This window comes from Antechinus flavipes, chromosome 4 (assembly GCF_016432865.1).
Source record: "Antechinus flavipes isolate AdamAnt ecotype Samford, QLD, Australia chromosome 4, AdamAnt_v2, whole genome shotgun sequence".
Classification (NCBI taxonomy): Eukaryota; Metazoa; Chordata; class Mammalia; order Dasyuromorphia; family Dasyuridae; genus Antechinus; species Antechinus flavipes.
In genome coordinates, this window is record NC_067401.1 from 380,153,595 (window position 1) to 380,177,018 (window position 23,424).

At 41.0% G+C, this 23,424-nt stretch overlaps 1 long non-coding RNA gene across 1 annotated transcript; it reads left to right on the forward strand.

The window, feature by feature from the left end:
• The first annotated feature begins 7,346 nt into the window (after positions 1 to 7,346).
• On the forward strand, positions 7,347 to 14,013 carry LOC127562611 (uncharacterized). Its single transcript, XR_007953729.1, has 2 exons — positions 7,347 to 8,802; positions 12,945 to 14,013. It is a non-coding gene; the product is annotated as an uncharacterized LOC127562611 (long non-coding RNA).
• Positions 14,014 to 23,424: the final 9,411 nt, after the last annotated feature.

Below are 23,424 nucleotides of genomic sequence, written 5' to 3' on the forward strand. Positions count from 1 at the left end.
TTTGAAATTCCTGGATCCTAGCCTCAAGACCTTTGGCAATCATCATTGGTTAACTGGAAGAGTTTCCTAGATGTCTGTAATTGTATTCCTTTGCCATTTTCTAGATCTCTTGGCAGTATGATGTAATGGTAAGAGCGCAGGTCTGTTAGTTTAAAAAAATCTGTCTGAGTTGTGTCTTCGGCACTTATGAGCAAATCAAGAGGCAAGGCAGTCTTTCTGAGCCTCAGTTGGCTCATCTGTGAAATAGGGGTACAACTCTCATACTACTTAGAACCCTTCTCTCCTAACAGCGAGGAAAGAATTTATATCTCATTGGTAAGTTCCTCTTGGTGAAAGGTCTCCATTTAGGACCCTTATCAGTCATCCACCATCCCTTTCCCAACTCCATTTCCATGGTCCAGGCTTACGTGAGCTACCTTGTCACCTGGGAATTCCTTCAATAGCTTGGCCCTTCTCATCCTGAGGTGCTTAATAAATGCTTGTGGCCTCCTGTTTGCCTTAAAGATCAGAAATGTGAGTTGCCATTCACTCTGGCATTTAGTAGGTACTTAATACATGTTTGTGGCCTCCTATTTGCCTTAAAGTTAGAAATGTGAGTTGCCATTCATGATGGCATTTAGTAGGTGCTTAATAAATGCTTGTGGTCTCCTATTTGCCTTAAAGATAAGAAATGTGAGTTGCCATTCACTCTGGCATTTAGTAGGTACTTAATAAATGTTTGTGGCTTCCTATTTGCCTTAAAGTTAGAAATGTGAGTTGCCATTCATGCTGGCATTTAGTAGGTGCTTAATAAATGCTTGTGGCTTCCTATTTGCTTTAAAGATCAGAAATGTGAGTTGCCATTCACTCTGACATTTAGTAGGTACTTAATGAATGCTTGTAGCCTCCTATTTGCCTTAAAGATCAGAAATGTGAGTTTCCATTAATGCATTAAGGAGTATATGCACAGAATAGACTGAGCCTTACTTTTCTGATAGCTGGTCTTATTTGGTGGATTTTTCCTTTGCCTGAATTCTCATAGATGCTGGAGCCCCACAGTTAAGCATTTAATTGTCTGTTGTGATTTTTAATTTTCCTTTAGTTTCTATTGATCTTATTCCTTGGGTTCCTCAAGAGAAGGAGATTGTGTTGGCTACTTCTTAGCCAGCCTTCAGCGATTAGCACAGGCCTCTATTCCCTACCTAAGGCTGATTCATCCTGGCCTGATCTAGCCATGCCTTCTTCTGTACAACTTGATGGAACGAGATGGTCTCTAAGGTCCCATCCACCTCCAACTCTCTTTCATGTCCTCTTATGGAGATTGGGTTGGTTTTTGTTATTGTTATTGAGTTCTTAATCTTGTCCCTGGAGGCTCCTTCAAGGGAAAAAGGATTGAACCTGAATTTGAGGTTCAAATCCTGTCAGTTACTTTGCAACCTCAGTTTCCCGATCTGTAAATGAGCTGGTTGGACTCAAGATCCCCTCTTAGTTTCTTTATAACTGCACTTTTCAGTTCTGCTCCAACTCTTAGTAAACTTTTCCTAGTAATAGACAAAACATTTAAGCAAAAAGGATCACACTTGTTTTGTTGCAGCAAATGATACTGTTGGATACAATGTTTCAGACATGTAGCCCCTGTTTCTCTGTTCAATGGAAGAAGATTGTGTTTTATGATCACTTTTCTAGGACTGAGATTGTTCATCGAAATTCATCAGTTCTATATATACTTGTGGGTTCTTTGGTGAGGAGCTTCAGAGTGGGACTTGGGACCTCTGTTTTCTGCTAGCCTTGCACCAGAGCCTTAACAATGGGATGGATGGTAAATCTGACCAATGTCTGCTAGAGAATGGTACAGACATGGAGCGGAGGACTTTTGGGGGACTAGAGAAAGCAGTGATATCCTTTATATGGTCTTAGATGTACTCTGTAGCCCATGGACTAGAAGGACCATGGGTCACAGTGGAATTCTGGAGCAGGATGGCTTTTGTGATGCTCAGTGGAGAGAACAGGGGTAATAGGTGAGAAGGTTTAGAGAAGTGCTGGAAAACTTAGAATATCAGGAGGGTTTTGTGTTGGTCGGGGATCCAACTTAACCCTCTTCTTAGTACTATATAGAATTAGCACCAGCAAGGGAGCCAGTAATAGAACAGTACAGGAAAGGGCATGAGATCTGGGGGTCAGGCAGCCAGGACCAAGCCTAGCTCTTTTATTGCTTGTGAGACATTGGGCCAGTCATTCAGTTTCATCATCTATACAATGAATGCAGTTTAGATGAGATGACCACTGAGTCTCCTCCAGCTCTAAATATGTGTATATGCATATGTGTGTTAGTGTGTATGCCCGAGTAGACATAGATATGTGCATGGTTACATAATATGTGTGTATATTTATACATGTGTGTATCTGTGTACCACCAAAGGCCCCAAATTTGGGGGTATTATGTACACACTATATATTTGTTTTTATATACACATATATAGTACAAAACATACACATGGGTGTATATGTATGTATATACATTATATATGTGTGTGTATGTATAAATATATACATACACACATATGTATGTATGTTTGTAGATTGTCGGGAGTCCAGAATTTGAGGGGAACACATACCCATATATATGATATGTGTATATATGTACATGTAAATATACACACATATAATATACACATATGGCACAACAGAAACCCACAATTTGAGAGGAATATACACATAAATATGTATTTGTAGTATATATGTGTATATCTGTTTATGTGAATCTGTGTATGGGAACATACACATTGTTGTTTGATCATATATGACCCTTTGTGACCCTGTGGGCCTTGACACACCAGTACTGTTCATGGGATTTTCTTGGCAAAAATATTGGAGTGGTTTGTTATTTGCTTCTCTAGGGGATTAAAATAAAGAGAAGTAAAGTGACTTCCCCAAAATCCCACTGCTGGTCAGTTTGAGGCCAGATTTTAACTCAGTTCTTTATGACTCCAGGCCCAGTGTTTTATCCATTCAGCCATTTTGGTAAACATGTATAATATAACACACACACACACATACACACATGTATACACATACATACATGCCAATCTATATAATATATACACACACATATATGTATATATAATAAATATTTGTACATGTACCACTTGTATATCTATTCTGATCATTCTGTTAAAGAAAAGAAGTTACAGTAGCTGACTTTTCTCTAGTATAAGGAAAAAAGTTTTAGTAACCATAATTGTTCACCACAAGCTGTTTGCTTGTGAGTAGTGAATTCTGTCACTGGAGAAGTATTCGAGGAGAGATGCTAAGGATGTTGTGGATGCCATTCCTGAGCTGCCTGGGAGTGTGAACCAGATAATGGTTGTAGCTATCCACTGAGCAGCTAGGCAGTGCTTCGCGAGGGACTGAGGGCTTCCTCACTGGACGTGTTCGGGCATAGGGCCGAGTGACTGTTAGGGGACTCCTGTATTGTATGGGTGTTGAGCTGGGTGACTCTGAGGTCCCTTCCTAGGCCGATTCTGTCCCACTTGTGATGCTAGTATTTTCACTTACCTTCTAAAGGTCAGCTATTGAGTGCAGGGGTTGCTTCCCCTTATATTTCTAGTATTTAGCACAGTTCCTGGCACAAAATAGAGGCTTAGTAAATGCTCACTGATTTTTGACTGACGATTCAGTAACTATCTTGTTTCCATTGATGAAAATAGTATACACACACACACACACACACACACACACACACACACATCTATATATATAAATTTAATAAAGTTTTTTATTTTCAAAACATATGCACAGGTAATTTTTCAACATTGACCCTTGCATAGCCTTGTGTTTCAGATTTTCCCTTCCTTCCCGATGACAAGCAGTCCAATATATGTTATATATCTTAAAATATATGAGTAACTATCTGTTTAGACATAACCATGAGACTGACATCTTCAAAATCTTGTAGCATTTCTATAGCTAGAGCTCTATGCATTGAGGAAAACCTTGTGTTTCCTCCTTTTGAAGTTCTCAGTAGTATGTCCTTAGGCTGACACATACTTGGAGCTATTGTTTTTTTCCTGTGATGATGTCCAGTTTTTGGAATCAGTGTCTAGTTTGTGAGACAAAATGGGAGAGGAGCTGTTGTCTGTGGTGGAAAGAATAAAGTCTGCCTTTTGCAACAGCAGACATCTGCTTGCCTTTCAGCCTTGTGTCAACGTGGCATTGTTGAATAAGGAGGCACTCCTGCCAACCACAGGAAGAGGAGGTCTTTGCTGCTTAACCTGGTATCTGATTAATCAGAGAGTGTTTAATGAATGCCAACTGGGTGCAAGGACTGGCATCCATACGTCTGTACCTGAGAGGGCTTGGATGGTGAGCTCCCATATGAGCCTGGGTTTGAAGGATAGTAGACATTAATGGTGGCCCAGAAACTGTCTGGGTACTCTTTGAAACATGAAGCCTATATGTGTATTAGCATGTTTGGAGAAGTCAAATGTTTGGCTTCCTTTAGCAGGTGGCAAGAAATTCATCAAGCAAACAAAAAATTAAAAAAAATAATTGGAGAACATTTCATCCTTCACATCCCCTTTCACAACACCATGGGTTTGACAAGGGGAAAAAAAGTCATCTAAGAGGTCCACATTCACTCTTGTTTTATAGAATGTAAATCATGGTTTTAGGTTTGAAGGAGCCTGAGATATTTGAGTTTTTCAAGGATCTCTACTTTCTTGCTGCCATCCTCAAGGATCTTTGTGAATGGCTGGAGGCTCCTCAGAGTCCTTCCTTCTCATGAGGATGAGCTTCTCAGACCACACAGTCCTCAGTTGAAAGTTCATTGGCAGGTTGATGTTCAGAACCTTTCTAGACTGGTAGAGCAGACTGATTGCTTGCATTCAGTGGGCATCCCTTTCAAGAACCTATGCTCACTTCAGTGCTAGGATGCAGCCTTGGTGAAAGCATGGTAAATAATGTGCTTTTATAGAACTCTGCCTTAGATCAGAGTAGAGTGAAGGAAATTTGTGGCTTCTTACCAGGAAAAGATTGATGGGAATGAGAAAGGAGAGGAGGAGGTGAGATTTCAAAAACTGTGCAGGAGTATGGAGCTTGCCAGGCTCAGGAGAATGGGTATAGTGAAGAAGAGGATTTCATTTGTAGTCAAGAAAATCTTGAGCTCATATCCCCTTTTTGATAATTGCTAGCTATGAAACACTTCCCCATCTATAAAATGGGAATAATCACTCTAGCATATACCTCATAGGATAGTTACGAAGCTTCACTGAGATATGGTACATATGAGGCATAAATTTACAAATTGTGAAAGTGTTATATAAATATCATTTATTGTTACTAAGGACTATTTTTATAAGGATACCATCTTAGTACAAATTAGGATTCAGATAGTTGCTATTATTGTTATGATATCAATAATAAAATTAATATTACATTAATATAAAATATTGATACAATATTAAGTCAATGTTAACATTAATAATTATATTTATATGATCAATATTAATGATATTAAAATCAAATATTAATATATTTATTTTATTAATAAAATATCTAAATTAAATTATAATTTAAATATATGTATATTATCATTAAAATATTTTAATACTGTAATAAATAAATAACAAATAAAAAATAACAATTAAATTAACTAACTTTAATCAATGAGTTTGGTCCTGAGTTTTGAGTTGGGGACTCTACAAGAGAATGTTTGATTTTCTTTCTTTGAGGAGCTTGATAATGATAATAGTAATAGTAGCTAGTGTTTATATAGCTTTTTAAAGTTTGCAAAGCATTTTACAAATATAAACTCATTCTGCACTTCGTGATACACTGAGAATCTAATGAGATTACATCTGTAAAGCACCATGTAAATCTTTTAGCTATTGCTGTATTGACAACAACCTTGAAAGAGAAGTATTATTATTATCCCCATTTTACACATGAGCAAACTGAAGTAGGCAGAAGTTAAGTGATGTGCTCTGGGTAACATAGTCAGTGAGATTTGAACTCAGGCTTTCCAGGCTGCAAGCCCAGCCCTCTGTTCATTGAATTATGTAGCTCTCTCATTATGATAGAAGGTGCACATTTTATGGGGGTAAATTCAGCCAAGGTTAGACAGTGATGCTGACTAAGGGCTGGGCAGTAGCAAGTAGTCAGCGTTCAGTTGGGAATGGAAGGAATGAAATAATACACTCTCTAAATCCTCAGGGAATCTGTAAGAGGAATCTTGAAGTACAACAGAATAGACACTGAGAATTCCAGGTGATGACCATCTGCCTTCTGGGTGAATATTCATTAGCATTATTAGCAAAGGGAGACAGCAGATTCTTTGTTCAAAATCAAAAGACCCGAATTATATTATTATTTTTTTTTTTATTCTGGGTCTATGATTTCACTTCAGTGAGGAAGCTCTCAATGAGGAGGCCCTCTCTACTTAAGCAAATCAGAAATATTCTGCAGTTTATAATCTTACTGAGTTGTCCAAGAATTTGATATCTGCTTGCAGTTAGTCACTGTGTATAAGAGGAAAGACTCGAACACAGCTCTCCTACTAGTTCTTAGGCCATTGATTTATTTTTTTGAGATAGAAGGTTGGTTTAAAGGATCTGGAAGAGGGAAATTCTAATACGGCCTCTGAGAGGTTCTAATTATAAGATTTTGGGCAAGTAACTGAACCTCTGAATACCTTGAGGTAATTTCCTTAGATTCTAAATTGCAAAGGATGTGCTAATTTGTATCAGAGGAGGAAGTTTTCATAGTGAGAGTTCCCTATTTTAGGGAAATCAAAGGTCCAGAATTTTTTGGGGAAAACCATTTATTATAATGAATAAAATTACCATTTGTCTTAAGGGTAGTGACTAGTCTTGATACCAGAAGGAAAATAATGAAATAAACTTCCTCTCTCAGGAGAGGAGTCATGGGCTACCCGCACTGAATGTTATATATTGTCATATAAAATTTCTGCTTTTGTTTTTGCATAATTTTTCCTAGTAAAGGAGGGTTTGTTTGGTTTATGGAAGGAGAGTATAAAAGGATAATGGCCATGACATAAAAACAAGAACTGTCAAGACAGTTTTTTCCATCAAAAAATGTTACCTGCTTTTACCTATAAAAAAATGTCATTGATATGCATTCTGTTTCTTATATCACTACAGTTATCCTAAGTATTCCTTCTCCCCCTCTCAAAGAACCATTCTATAGAACTAATAATATTTTTAAGGGGGAGGAATCAGCGTTATTGATCAATAGACTGAAAAAAGCCCTAAAACATGTACAATTGCAATACCTCTGAACCTTCCTCTGACCTCCACAAAAGGGCAGGTTGGGGGGTATCCTCTCATATCTCTTTAGTTGAATGAGTCACAGTTGGTCTTTATAATTTTGGTTATATTCATTTTTTATCTTGAGGGATATAGGGAGGAATAAGTTGTATTATTGTTGTTATTGTATATATTGTTTTCTTGGCTCAGCAGCAGTTCATAAGCAGTTTCTGTGCTTCTCTGTATTTATCACACACATCATTTCTTACAGCATAGTGATATCCTATTATATTCACATAGCACAAGTTATTTACCATTTCCTTATTGATGGACATCCACCTTGTTTCTAGTTCTTTGCTATCACAGAATGTGCTACTATAAATATTTTGGGGTATGTTTTTACAAACTTTACTCTTAGTGATGGCTTCCTTGGGGGTACAAACCCAAGAAGAGAGTCTCTGGTTCAAAGCATATGGACATTTTAGTTTCTTTATTTGCATAATTAGAAATTTCTTTCCAAAACCACCCTACCAGTCCAAAGCTCTACCATAATGTATTAATGGGCCTATCATTCCACAAACTCTCCAGTACTGAAGAGTACCATTTTTTGTCATCTTTTCTATTTTGCAGAGTGTGAGGTAAAATCTCAGGGTTGTTTTGATTTAAAGTAATGATACAGAACATTCTTTAAAGTGGTTGTGAATATACCACAATTATTTTAAGAACTGTTTGTTCATATTCTTTGACTACTTATCTTTTGGGGAATCTGCCTTTTCTTTTAGAATAACATTTTAGATTTATCAAGGGAATACATAATAATCTAGTGGAGAGAGTTGAGAATTAGGAGGCTTGGTTTCCAGTACCAGTTCTTGTCACTAATTAGCCATGTGGCTTAGGTAAGTGACTTCAGTTCTCTAGAATTTCATTGTTCCTAAAGTAAAATGAGCTTGTCGGACCAGAAGAATGCTGAGATCCCATCCAGCTCCAACACTCAGTGATGCCAGTATCCATCGAGATGAGGTTCAGTGCCTGGGATGTGAGCATTTTCCCAGCATTTTTGAGATGCCCCATTGGTACTCTAAATAAGATCATGTACCCCAGGAAACTTAAAGCCCAAAGACTTAATGTCCTGCTAGTAGAACTGTGAATTGGACCAAGACATTCTGGGAAGCAATTTGGATTTAGCCCTTGAATGAACATATTGCACATATGTTTTGACCCAATGATATCACTGCTAGCTTATACACTCAAAAGAGAGGGAAAGGACCCATATATACAAAAATATTTACGGCAGCTTTTCTGTGTTGGCAGAGACTGACTGAACAAATTATGGCAATAAATATAATAGAGTATTATTACACTCTTAGAAATGATAAAGGAGATGGTTTCAGAGAAACCTGGGAAGACTTAGAACTGATCCAGAGTGAAATGAGCAGAACCCCTGAGAGCACCGCTGTAAAGAAAAACCATTTTGGAAAGATTTAATTATGGAAACCATAGTTCTGGAAGGTCTAGTCCAGAAGATTGAGGATGAAAGAGGCTTCCATCTTTTCTTGGTCAGGTAAGAAACTGAAGAGGGAGGAGCAGACATGCCCTTTTTTGGACATGACCAGTGTAGTAGTTACTTTACAATTTTGTTTACAATTGGTATGCTTTACATTTACATGTCTGACACAAGGGGTAGGTTTTTTTCTAATTTCCGATTTTGGGGGAGCATTGAAGGGCATAGCTATAGAGTTAACAGAGTAAGAAAAGAAAAAGTGAGATGAGAGGATCATTGAGAGATTTTTAAATGCATAGAAGAGAACAGAAGGAGGCTTGGTAGGAAACACAGACTAGCAGGACAGTTCTGAAAACGCCGGGCAGAATTTGTTGTCTCCCAGGAGGAGGAACAACTCGTGTGGATCAGATGCTCAGCAGCACGCTCAGGCCTCTTTTTTCCTTCTGCTTTGGATATAGAGGAGCCCATTTTGTTTAGTGTTTAAAGTTTAGGGGAAAAAGTGAAACGAACAAAACAAAGTTAATGCCCTTCCAAGGAGAGGAACCACTAATCCTCTCCCAGGCCAGCTGACCCATAATCGGGTTTTCTCGCCTCTCCAACCATGGACTCCTCCCTCCTGTCTGGGTAAGATCATCTCCACTGAGACAGATGTGGTAAGTTTTGTTGTTGTTGTTTTCAAAGGAAAGCCAAAGGCGGGCCCTCGCTGTTGGACTAGAGACAAGGTCTGCGGTCTCCCTCCTCCTCCTCCTCTGCCCGGTGTTTCCTGCTGCAGAGGAACTGGGGAGCTATGCCAGGAAAACCTGAGCTTGGGGAGGAGAGGGAGAGGAGAGCTAGAGAAAAGAGAGAATCAAAGAAGAGAAGGGGGAGAAGGGCAGGGAGGGAGGAGAGTAAGAGAAAAAGGAGGGGGACACAGAGAGAGAAAGGGACAGAGATAGAGAGACAGACGGAGAGAAGAGACACAGAGAGATAGAGAGAAAGGGAAAAGGGAAGGAGACAAAGAAAGAACAGAGACAGAGAGACAGAAACAGAGAGAAAGGGAAAAGGGAGGGAGAGAGAGAAAGAGAATCAGAGAAGGAGAGGAGAAGAGGGAGAAGGAGAGAGAGAGAAAAGGGACAGAAAAGAGGACACACAGAGGGATAGAGAGAGACAGAGGAGACAGAGACAGAGAGAGACAGAGACTGCGACAGAGAGAGAGAGAGACAGAGAAAGAAAAGACAGACAGAAAGAAACAAGAGGGAGATAGAAGAGACAAAGAGAGACAGAGAAAGAGACAAAGACACAGAGAGGGACAGAAGGAAGACATAGACAGACAGAGAAGAGAGAGAAAAGAGGCAGAGACAGAAGAGACAGAGACAGAAAAAAAGAAAGTGAGAGAGAGATGAGATAGAGGGACAGAGACAAGAGGGAGACGGAAGAGACAGAAAAATATAAGAGAGAGAGGCAGAGAGTCCCGGTCTTTCCCCCTTCTCCCGGCCTCTGCTTCACCCCTTCGTCCCTCTTGCTTCCTGTTTTTTGAGTGTTTCCTTATTTGTTCTTTGCTGTGTTCCTCCTCTCTCTCCTCCTCATGCTCCACGTGCAGCGGAGCAGACTGGGGTTCTGATGAGGCAGTGGAGCGCCAGTAGCCATCCACTCTGCAGTTCAGATCTGGTCTTCAGGTTTTTTAGAAGGGAGGTTGAAATTACATTGGAGCTTGAAATTTCTTGGTGGGTTTCAAATCTCCTGATGGCCTAGTCAGTAATTCCATGTGGAATCCCTTCGCCTTTTACTCATTTTATCTGCTTTTATAGTCCACCTCATCTTGTCCTGGCACAGCCCACTCCCCCCCACAGCTCACCTCTCCCCCCCACAACCCACCTCTCCCCCCTCCTTTCCAGCAGAAAAAAAAAGGACAAGACTTTCTTGGATCCCAGTTATCTCTCAGCCTGTTGAACAGCCCAGGTGGCCCCATGGAGCCCTGACCCACTTGTCTTACCTCAAATAGAGGTTTAAATTAGGAACTTTAATCTGTAAGAGGCTTACGGCCCGTTGTGTGGCCAGCCGCTCCTGGGCTGCCACGTGGGCGCCATCCCGGCCCGGGCCTGCTCTGGGCCTTGCTCTGGCTGCTTCCGGCTGGGCGGCGGGCTCCCCACGGGGGACGCCGCAGCCTGGGATGTCGGGGAAGGGGGACGCTTGGGCGCAGGGCTGAGGGGCGTTCTGGAAGTGGGCACCCCCCAGCTAAGTCGGTACATTCACCTACCAGGTGCCAAACCTTCCACTTGGGGGCCAGAATGCAGAGGCAAACATAGAACCATCCTGCCCTGAAGCAGCTTACGTTCTCCTGGGGAGCGCAGCCTTCTCACTGGCACTCACATAATGCCTTGAATTTTACAGAAAACAACACTCCTTGTTTTATATTAACAACAGCTCTACAAGGCAGACCCTGCAGCATTATTATACTCTCTCTATATATACGGGCTGCCATGAGCCCACTGGAGTTCAATGACTGGCTTAGGACTACACAGTCAAGACCCGCGTTTGTATTCTGTCTCAGACACTTAATAGCTGGGTTATCCTGGGCAAATCACTTGTACCCTTAGCCTCAGGAAGTGCTGAAAAATTCTTTTGTAAAAATCATCTGTAAAATGGGAATAACAAGTTTCTCTTCCCAGAGTTGCCATCAGGATAAAATGAGGTCTTATTTGTCATGTGCTTTGCAAACCTTGAAGCGTTATGTCATTGGTGGGTATATTATTCCTGCTGTTACCCCATGGAGAGGTCAGGGAAGGTTTCCTCCAGGAGGCGGCCAGTGAGCTGAACTTGGAAGGGGAGAGTAGAGGAGGAAGTTAGCTGCCAGCAGGGGGTTAAACAGTGAGTGCCCTGAGCCTGGAAGTGTGGACATGAGAGTTGGAAGGGACCTGGGAGGTCCCTCGGTCCAAAGCCTGTGTTTTGCAGGTAAAGAAACCCAAGTTCATTGAGGTTATAGTGCTACAACAAACCTCTGGCTCCAGATCTCACGCTCTTTCCATTTTTCAGGCTAAGTTAAGTTCAGGATCTTTTTGACCTGAATTGTTCAGGAATTTTCCCTCCAAACAATCTACAAACATTTATTAGATTTATAGATAAAATATTTATTAAGTACTTACTATGTACAGGACACTGCGCTAAGTACTAGGAATATAAATATAGGCAAGAATTACAACATGTTAAAGGAAACAGAGAAGTTGGGGTGGGTGGGGTCTAAAAGTAGAGAAGTCTTTCATTTTATCTAAATTTATCAACTTTCAGCAGCCTTTCATCAAGTTCCTATTCTGGTTGCAACCTGTCAAGTTCTAAGTACTCCAGAGGGGAGAAAGGGGAATAGAGGGTGTCCCTAAAGTCAGTGTAATTTTAAGCCATTAAAGCTTTGGGACACCCCCAGTCTCTTTGGAAGAGTTTGAAATCCAGAAGGCAGAGACAATAATCTCCTATATCATTGTTCACTAATTCAGCAAATGTTTTTAGTAATAATAAATAGCCAACATTTCCATTTCATTCTATCACCAAATATTTATTAAGTACCTACTATGTGCCAGACACTGAGGAGATTAGTGCAAACAATGTTTTACACATTTATGTGTTTTCTCTCCTGCTTAAAAGTATCAGATAGATGAGTTTGGGGGAATGTCTTACTTTTTTTTCCTATTTGTACTTCCAGGGATCCACACAGTGATTAACACATAGTAGGTGCTTCATAGTCTTTTCTTATTGAATCCTCACAACTAGTCCTATGACATAACAACCATGCAGCTGATACTGTCCCATTTTGCAGGTTAGGAAATTGAGTCTGAGAATTAAATCCCTTGTTCAGGGCATATAGTAAAGCAGGACTGTTATAACAATAATAATAATAATAATAATAATAATAATTTAGCACCTATTATGTTCCAAGCACTGTGCTAAATGCTTTATAATTATGTTCTCATTTGATCTTTACAACAACTTTGGTAGCTAAGTGCTATTATTATCCCCATTTTTCATTTGAGGAAACTGTGGCAGAGAGAAATTAAGGAATTTGTCCATAAATTAAGGATCATCTTGACTCTAGGCCCCAGTGCTCTATGGCACCTGTCTTTCTCATCAACTATATATCATATCCTGTATAAGATTAAGTAGCAAAAATAAATGATTTCAAAACAGACGTGTTTGAGACTTAGAAGGGCTCTCTCCTTGCCTTTTATGCCCAGGTGGAGCCAGTGGAGGTTCACTGAGTCAGCTGTCCAGTCTGAAGTCAAGACAAGGCCCTGGATCACCATCCTGCTGCCTCCCCAGCCAGATGCATCATTCAGTCCTAACTAGGCTAACCCTGTCCCGAGTCCTGAAACCTTAAGCCGTTGTTACCCTTCTAGATGCGTCTAGCTCCAGTCACTTTCTTTTTACCAAACTTAATTTACATTAAGAGGGTAAATTCACAAGTTACACAGAGAATATCAGAGGATCAGCGTTCTAACAAAATATTTATATTTCCACTGACCAACTGGATGGCCGTCAAGCTTTAAGTCAACAAACCAAGTCAAGGCAGCAAACATTTATCTAGTGATGTGTTAAGTATAAGGGGTACAAAGAAAGGCAAAAATGTGGTCCCTGTCCTCAAGGACCTTGCAGTCTAATGAGGGAAAAACATGTAAACAACTATGTGCAAAAAAATTTACATATAAAGTAAATGGGAGGGAATCTCAGAGGAAATCATGAACAATAGTGGGGACTGTGAACCTTCCAAATAAATCTGTACTGTCTGCAGTCCTAAGGCACCAGGACCCCCTGCAGTGTCTGAATGCAAACTCTGCCTCGCAGGCCAGAATGAAAGGGACTGCTGGGGCTCAGAACTTGCGATGGTCATCTTCTGGTTACCTGGGCATAAGGTGGATTAGAAAACCCATCTCTCCTCCCACTGCCAATCAGGAAACCATCTATCCAGAGGCTGTGAAGGTCCTTGAAAAAAATAACACGGATACTTCCTTATTCTTAATGTTTTTCACTGTTAGCGACCATAAGCCCTTTGTGCCTCAGCAAATAGTTTCACAAGTTTCTGGGTTAAGAATTTCATTAGCCAGGAGCCAGCATTGTGGATGCTGACCCTTTCCACATCTTGCTAGGCTGCATAGTCTGTTGCTAAGCCTGTACTTCCAGCCTTCCCAGGTTTATGGGACCCCTGGATCAGAGATTCTTAATGTGGTAACTGTGGACTTATTTTTTAAAATTTAATGAATTTTAATTTTTATATAAGCATTTTAATATAATCAGCTTCCTTTGTGATCCTTTGTATTTTATTTTATGCATTTAAAAATATCATTTAAATAATTTAAAAAATTATTCAGGGGCCAGCTAGGTGATAGAGCACCAATCCTGAAGTCACTAGGACCTGAGTTCAAATGCAGCCTCAGAGACTTAACACTTCTTAGTTGTGTGATGGGCTGGGTGAGTCACTTAACCCCAATTGCCTCAGGGGGAAAAAAAATCATTCAGCAGAGGAATCTATCAACTTGGTTTATAATTGATGGTCCATAGGTAATCCAAAAAGGTTAAGAATCCCTAGAATAGGAGCAGCTAAGCGGTGCAGTGGATAAAGGAGAGACTGAGACTCTTACTAGCTGTGTGACCCTTAGCAAGTCATTCAACCCTGAATACCTCAAAAAAAAATTCCTGGTATAGAGGCCATCTATATATCTTGAATTACATGATTCCATTGAAACCTAGCTGTCTAGGGCCTTGTGCTTTTACAGCCCAGGATGGGGAAAGTCTCCTTGGGTCCCTCATCTCCTCCACCTTGACCACTCAGGGCCCTGAGCTTCAATGGCACTCCTGGGCCATTCTGGGCCCTGCGAGACACCCTATCTTGGCTGCCTCCGTTCTCCTTGTCCCTCCCCTTGCTCCTTCTTGCCTTTGTTCCCTGGCCTTGGTGGGAGAGGGGGAATGTGACATGGGGTTGTCCTGGTCCACTCTGCCCAAAGGCCTGTCCTCAGGTGAACTTGAAATGGACACGAAAAGCTCAACTGTTTGGGTGGCTGGGAGCAGCCCTAAATTTAGCAAATATGTTGCCGGTGGGGGCCTAGCCTCGGGAGCCAAACCCAGCCCCTGGTGGACGAGATTTATAGCTAGAGACTCGGTCAGCACTGCCCGGACAAGCATGCGGCGGCTCAGGACCTTTTGGTGGGCTGCTTCTGCTTAGAGGAGGCCGAGGAGTATCTGGGATTCCTGCATCACTTCTGTGTCTTAAAAGTGACCTACACCCTTTCTGTGTTTTCCAAATCTATGTTGAATCAGAGGACTTGGTGCCATGTGTGTGATTCCCTTTATGTAACCCCTCGCAGGGGAGAGAAAGTTTTAGGAAAGTGAGAATGACTGGGAGAGGGAGAAAAGTGGGACTGATGAGTAGAGACAGGGTCACATGTTTAGTTGGACGAGACCTTCAAGGCCAGTTGGAGAATCAACCTGCATTTTTTTAATATTTAATTTTATATTTTTGTAAATAACAGTTTTTAATATATTTACAAAAATTTTCAATTCCACATTCTTTCCCTTTCCCTTCCTTGTCCTTGAGAAGGCAAGCAATTTGATACAGATTATATATACATACAATCATCAGTGTGCATTTATGAATTGCTTAATATAATTATATGCCAGGAATTGTGCAAAGCACTGGGTTGCAAAGAAAGGCAAAAATGTGGGAGCTCTTATTCTAATGATGGAGACAACATGTAAATGATTATAAACAAAAGAGATATATTCAAGGAGAATTGGAGGTAACCTCAGAAGGAAGACAAGTTGAGTCCAACTCTATTATTTTATATGTGAGGCAATTGGAAATCAAGGGTTCAGTGATTCTCCCAGGTTTGTAGGTTTGGAAATGGGATTCAAATGCATGTTTTTAGGCCTTTAATTCTGCCCATTGCTACTCCTAAGGGACTTACGACTTGCCAGAGAGAGGTACACCACATTGCTTAGATTATTGACCAAATTTGTGATTTGAGGTGCAATGTGCAGAAGGATTGTGGGGTGGCCAGAAAGATTGGGCCATCTCCTTGGAGGGATCAGCCCTTCTGCCCTGATGGGAAGGATCAGGATCCAGGACATGGGGTAGAAATATTTTCTCAGATTTTTTACATTTTTTTTTGTTTAGCCTTCTTCATGCTTATCTAATTTTTCCCTTGAAATTATTCATTTCTGTGTCTTTCCCCACTGTTAGATTGTAAACTTTTTGAAGGAGTCTTTGTGAATCTCCACTCCCTACCTTACTCCGTCATGCCATTAGGTACCTAATCCATGTTTATGCAACTGAACTAAATCCAGGTCCAGGAACGTGATGTTGGACCCAGAGAAAATCAGATAACGTAGTTCTGAAAGAACTCCCTAGCCCCTTGTGCCTGGGGACTTTTGTCCCACACCCACTGCTGACTTCTTCCTGGGGAGACTGCTCTTAGATCAGGTCAGAGAAGAAAAATTACATTTCTCCCAAGGAAGGTACTTGAAATTTTCCTAGACATGGGAGGATTGTTAATTTGTAGGATGCAATTCAACCAGCAGCTATTTAAGCACCTGCTATATGCAAGTCATTGTGCTGGCTGATGAGGAATGAAGCATTAAAAAGGGAAAAACAACCATTTCCTCAAGGAGAAGAGGGATGCATGGAGTAAAATACAACAGAGGAGATAAAGATGATGTGGGGAGGGACAGAGCTCTAAGATTGAAGGGAATTGGGAAAGCTTGGCTCCTGAGATGAACCTGGATGGAAATTGTGAATTTCGGCTAAGGAGCTGTGTTCTTGGCACAGGGCACAGCCCTGTGCAAAGGTGTGGGGGTGGGAGATGAGTTTGGCTGAAAGGTCAAGCAAATAAAGGGAGATTATTTACAAGTCTTCCATGGCAAGTTAGAACTGATTGTGAAGGGTTTTATATGACAGGCTGGGAAATGTGTATTTTAACAAGTATTTAGTGATTGTAAGCACCCAAGAGCCAAAGACAAAGGCCCTGCCCTTCAGGAGTTTACAGTCTAGTTGGCTAGGTAACAGACTCCTAAATAGGCATAAACGTGTTTAAAATACTTACTTGGGGAGGAAGGCACTAGCATCCTGGGAGATCTGGAGAGGTTTGGAGGCAATGGTGGTGGTGATGTTCGGTCACTTCCTTCATGTCTGACTCTCTGACCCCATTTGGGGTTTTCTTGGCAAAGCTACTGGAGGGTTACTTTTCCTTCTTCAACTCATTCTGCAGATGAGGAAACTGAGTCCCAGAGAGGGGATGTGACCTGCCCAATTGGTAGTAGTAATATTGGTGGTAGTAGTAGTAGTAGCAGTAGTGGTGGTGGTGATAGTAGGAGTAGTGATAGTAATGGTAGTAGGAGTGATGGTGAAATTCGAACCCAAGATCCTCCAGTTCTGTTGTAACACTGTTCCTCCTGTTCCTAGTACCAGACTGGTTCCTCCTCACACACCTCCCCCCCACCCCGGCACTACCTTTGCATGCCTTTCTCCCAGGCTCAGCTCCATGGGGTGCAAATAAATTTTAAGGAGAGTTAAACCTAAAGATTTATGAGCTGGAACCAAACCTAATTAGGGAAATAAATGAACTGCAAAAAAAAAATGCATTTCTATACCATGTTGATTTGACTATAGGCTAACTCTGAATATATATCTTACCTCTGAAATGGTTGGAAAGAAGGAAAGGGAGAAGGAAGGAAGGGAAGGAAGAATTTACTAAACACCTACTATGTGCCAGACATTATACTAAATGTTTTATATTAATCGTTACCTCATTTGATCCTCATGGCATCCCTGGGAGGTAGGTGCTGTTTTATCTCCATTTCATAGAGGGAATTGAGGCTGAGAGCAGGTAAATAATTGTGTCTGAGGCAGGGTTTGAACTCGGGTCTCCTTGACTGCTGGTCTAGCACTCGTGCCTCCTCCTTGTCTGAAAAAAATGCATGGATTTACACCAGAAAGTAACACAGAATATAGACCATGTAGAAGAAGGAGGAAGGAAGAAATATTAGCAGTACTAGTGAGAGTAGTGATGGTAGTTTAGTAGTAGTAGTGGTGGTGATAGTAGTACTAGTGGTAATGGTGATAGTAGCACTAGTGGTGGTAGTGATAGTGATTTAGTAGTGGTAGTAACAGTAGTGGTAATACTGATAGAGGTAGTGGTAATAGTAGTGGTGGTGGTGGTAGTAGTACTAGTGGTACTAGTAGTGGTGGTTTAGTAGTAAGTACTAGTGATGGTAGTAATAGCAATGGTAGTAGTACTAGTGGTAGCAGTGGTAGTGGTTTAGTTGTGGTGGTAGGTGGTAGTAATAGTAGTGATAGTAGTACTAGTAGTTTAGTAGTAGTAGTAATATAGTAGATAGTAGCAGTGGAAGTAGTGATAGTGATTATAATAATAGTAGTAGTGGGAGTAGTAATAGTAGTGATAGTAGTACTAGTGGGAGTAGTGATGGTGGTTTAGTAGTAGTAGTGATAGTAGTAATAGTGGGAATAGTGATAGTAGCACTAGTGGTAGTAGTGATAGTGGCTTAGTAGTGGTGATGATAATAGTAATGGTAGTAATACTAGTGGTAACAATGATAGTGGTTTAGTGCTGGTAGTAACAGTAGTGGTAATACTGATTGAAGTAGTGGTAGTAGTGATGATCGTGACAGTAATAATGGTAGTGGTTTAGTAGTGGTAATAATGGTAATGATAGTAGTACTAGTAGTACTATTACTAGTAGTGATAGTAGCACTAGTGCTATCAGTGATAGTGGTTTAATAATAGTTGTAGTGGTGGTAATAATAGTAATGGTAGTAGTACTAGTAGTACTATCACTAGCAGTGATAGTAGCAATAGTGGTAGTAGTGATAGTGGCTTAGTAGCAGTAGTAGTGGTGATAATAATAGTAGTGATAATTGTAATAGCAGTACTAGTGGTAATAGTGATAGTGGTTTAGTAGTGGTGGTGATAATAGTAATAGTAGTAACACTAGTGGTAACAATGATAGTGGTTTAGTGCTGGTAGTAACAGTAACTGATAGAAGTAGTGGTTGTAGGGATGATCATGGTGGTAATAGTGGTAGTGGTTTAGTAGTGGTTGTAGTGATGGTAATAATAGTAGTGGTAGTAGTAATAATAGTACTAGTGCTAGCAGTGATGGTGGTTTAGTAGTGGTAGTAATAATAGTAATGGTAGTAGTACTAGTGGTAATAGTGATAGTAGTTTAGTAGTGGTAGTAGTAGTGACAGTAACAGTAGTGGTAATACTAATAGAAGCAGTGGTAATAGTGATGATCATGGTAGTAGTAGTAGTACTAGTGGTAGGACTGATGGTGGTGGTAGTTATAGTACTGGATAGAGTGCCAGGTTTAGAATCAGGGATGCCCATCTCAGTGAGTTCGAATCCAGCCTCCTTCCCTTCCTGGCTGGGTGACCTTGGGCAAGCCGCTGAACCTTGGTTACTTCGGTTCCTCATCTGTCAGATGACCATTCCAGTTTCTCTGCCAAGAAAACCCCAGGTGGATCATGAAGAGTTGGCGTTGCCTGAAAAACGACCGAACCCCACCACCATGATCGGTAGTGGCGTTTGCATCTCATTCCCCTCTTACGATAGACTGCGGCCTTCAGGATGTCAGGGACCATGCTGTAGTTTTGTGGAGAAGGAGCTGGAACTGGCACTGGGAGACCCACCTGCCTCAGGCACTTACCAGCTCTGATGGAGGTACTTCTCAATTTCTTTTTCTATAAGATGGGAATAAGAGTACTGTGTATTCCCTTTTTTGCAGACTTGTTTTGAGGTAAGTGTTTTGTAAACCTTAAAGCACTGTCAAAAATAGGAGTTGGTATTATTTTGTATAATTTATAGTTCCCCCAGCAATCGGCAGACGTTTGGTGCTTTTTGTTGCTTTTGAATGGTATTGATAATTGAGAGTTGATTGTACAGTAAAGTCTCAGTGTATTTTTAGGGTTTGCGTTCACAGTTTCTCTTATTTCCCGAGATCTCTTCCAGCTCTAAGATGCCACGGTTCCATTTGCGTAAAAACGATTCTAGCAATTTCCAGTGTTTGTGGCTCAGGGACCTAGGTTCCAAGCTGTTCCCAGGGTAGCAAGAGTTCCAGAGCTTTTTCTGAGGTATGGTAAATATTTAAATGAATCCATCTGTGTAAATAGAATCATCTCCTTCGGAAAGTCACACATAGTGTAAGAGCCTCCCTATAATCCTAGCTGCCCTCCTCCTGTCCCAGCCAGGCCCAGAGCTTGCCCGCAGGCCCGGTCAGCCGCCAGTCCTTGTGGGAACCTGCACATCCACACCCAGGCATTAGTTTTCATCCCGGCAGGAAGGATGAAAAGAGCCTGTAGGAGAGATGGTCCTTGCCTCAGACTCAGGCTCACTTCCAGGATCTGACCAACCCAATTGTATTGGCTTTCCAGTCCTTCCAAGTGTTATTTCCCACCTTAGCCATCTCCTTTAGCTTTCAGATACTTGCTCTGGTTCACCCTCCAGAAAGCAGTTCTCAAATTGGAAAGTCTTCCCAATACAGAGAGATAGAAAACTTCAGACAGGAATGTGGTATTTGGGAAATAAGCCCTTTATTGTTTATGGCATAGATGCTGGTTTGATAAAGAAAGCTTCAGCTGCTTTCTAGTTTCTCAAGTGTGGCAGGATAGAGATTATAAATGCAATTATGCCATTTAGTTCCCAAGAACAGAGATAACAAAATTACCACATCCTATTGGCGTTGGCTGTTGGACTGTACTTAGCAATGAGACTGAACAAAATGTTCGTTTTCCTTGTATTTTTTTAAGCTCATTTTCTTTATAAGTTTTAAATATCTGAATTCGTGTTGTGAACTAGGAATCTAACCCCTGTGAATATGGGAGGATGACTGCATCTTTTCCAGACGCCTTCGGGAAGGCTCCGCCATATGTGCAAAATTGAGAAGTCAGTTCCTCTCTCTGGGCCTCAGTTTCCCCATTTTTAAAGTGAAGGGTTTGGATTTAATGGTAATTCTCAAAAGGTTTGAGGTTGACTGGAAGGATGGTGATGGGAATGAGGAAGTTTGCCCAAGGGGGTTGGGGTTGGGGGAAAGATACTAAGTAGAGTTTTCAACACGTTGAGTTTGAGATGCCTGTGGCAATTCAGTTTGAAATATCCAATAAGCATTTGGAGCTCAGCCGAGGACTGTGTGTGTATTTGGAAGTCTCCTTCTTAGAGATGTTACTTAGACGTACAGGGATTGATGCAGTCCATGAGGGAGTGAATATAGAGGCAGGAAAGGAGAGGACCAAAAGGGAAGAGCCTTGGGGAACACTCACAGTTTGGGAGTCTGAGGGCCCATGATGATGAACTAGGAAAGGAGTATCAGAAAAATAGGAGAACCAGAAAAGGAAGTGTCATGAGAATCTAAATCACTTGGTATTTATTTTGTATCTGTTCTGTTTGCATGTGTGTGCGTACGTCTGTATTATATCTGCCATATATTATCTATATCTATTTGTGTGTACATATATACACATATTTGTCTTTCTGTCCTTTACGTATATATGTATTTATTTACATGAGGCAACTAGATAATATAGTAGATTGAGCCCTAGAGTTCCAGCCAGAAGAGCATTTCAGTTCAAATATTGCCTCAGGTCACTAGTTTGACATGTAACTGCTACCTGACTCAGTTTTCTCATCTGTAAAATGGAGATAATTATAGCATCCACTTTCCAAAGTTTGTTGTGAGAATCAAATGAGATAATAATTATAAAGTGCTCAGCACAGTGCCTGGCCCATATGTTATATAAATGTTATCCATTAGGAGATGAGTACAAACGATTCTAGCAGTTTCCAGTGTTTGTGGCTCAGGGATCCAGGTATCTGATCTGGATCTTGAAGGAATTTAGTTCTAAGAGACAGAGATTGGGGGACAGTAGAGATTTGGAAGGATGATGTAGATTTTTGTATATGGCAGACAGACAGTAGGTTGCTGCGGTTAGAACATAATATACTTAAATGAACGTGAAATAGCTCTGAAAGAGTAGACCTCTGCCAGCTTTGTGAAGGACATTAAATGGAAAAGATACATCTCGGTGGTACAAAGATCTGAGTTCAAATCCAGCCTCAGACATTACTAGCTGTGTGATTCTGGGCAAGTCATTTAACTCTGCCTCAGTTTTCTCATCCATAAAATGAGCTGGGGAAGAAAATGGCAAGCCACTCTACTATCTTTGCCAAGAAAACCCCAAATGGGGTCACAAGGAGTCAGAAATGACTGAATAAAAAATGCAAAAGGAATTTGGCTTTCACCTAGAAGTAGTAGGGAGCCAGGGAATCTTCATGAAGGATAGTGGGCTTGGGGGATATTGTTTTGGTATCTTGGTAGAAAATGGGAAAGACAGGGGAGAGACTAGAGACATCAGAAACCTCTCTCCTCCCATTAGCACCAATGTTTCCACCTCTGTGCTACAAAGTTAAGTGCTTACTGTGTACCAGGGATGCCAGGCTCTCCTGTGACTTCTGGTCGGGGAGAACCAGTTTGGGAAGCAGCAGTTTGGGGTTGTGATGGGGCCTGGATTCCACCTCCCAACAGGACTGAACAGAGGAGGGAAGGTAGGCAGGCCCTCCTTGTTCAGTTTCCTGGGGCTGTGCCATTGTGCCTGCCCTTTGGCAGGCTGTGGCTCCTGTCCATCCTGCTGATTAATGCTCGCTCTGGAGCTGTCTCCGTTCAGGCTCCATTTCTGATCTCCTGCCTTGTTCTGTCTGCCCAGGCTCCTGCAGGGGCGGGGGTGGGTTTTGATTGGATTGGCTCCCCTTGCGCAGAGTTCGTGTTCCGTCTACATGGATCCTTCATTTACATTCCGCTTGGGATTGTGCTTGGGCACTTTCCTGGAGATAAACAGCAGCTAGGCAAACTGGAATAGAGTTAGCCAAAAAAAAAAATTTTTTTTTAAATTCTTCTTCCAGTGCTTCCTAGAGATTAGGGTTTCTATAAGCTGCAAACTTCCCAATACATTTTAAAAAATCTATCTCTCATCTATCCCTCTATGTATGCATGTATGTATCTGTATTTCATGTATCTATCCATCCATACATGTATGTCTATGTATATCTATCTGTCCATATATGTATGTATTCATCCACTTCTTTCTCTCTTTTTCTCTTCCATGTATCTAGCCCTCTGCTATGTATACATATATATGTGTCTTTCTTTCTGCGTATACATGCACCCATTTGTCTGCTCATGTATGTACATGTATGTCTCTTATATGTTTATCTCCTTATCCATGTAGGTATTCCATCTTTCTGTCTATCCATGTATTGTGTATGTATCTACCCATCTATCCATGTATGTATGTATGTAGCCATCTTTCTGTCTGTATATGTACCTTTCTTTTTTCCCATCCATCTTTCTATCCCTGTATGCATGTATCTGTTTTTCCATGTATTTATCCATCAATGTACATATACGTTTGTCCATGTATGAATGTGTTTATCATCTATCCATATATGTGTGTGTGTCTAGGTATATATGTATCCATATCCATCTTTTTTCTTTCCATCTATTTATATTTCCATTTTTCCATTTCTCTGTTTTTCTCTCTCTCTATGAGAGAGAGAAGAGAAAAAGGGAATGGCAGTGAGAGAGTAAATGTGCACAAATGTCACGGCTGATGCTGTTCCAGGTTTTTGTTCTCTTAGCGTTCAAGTGGGAGACTGCCG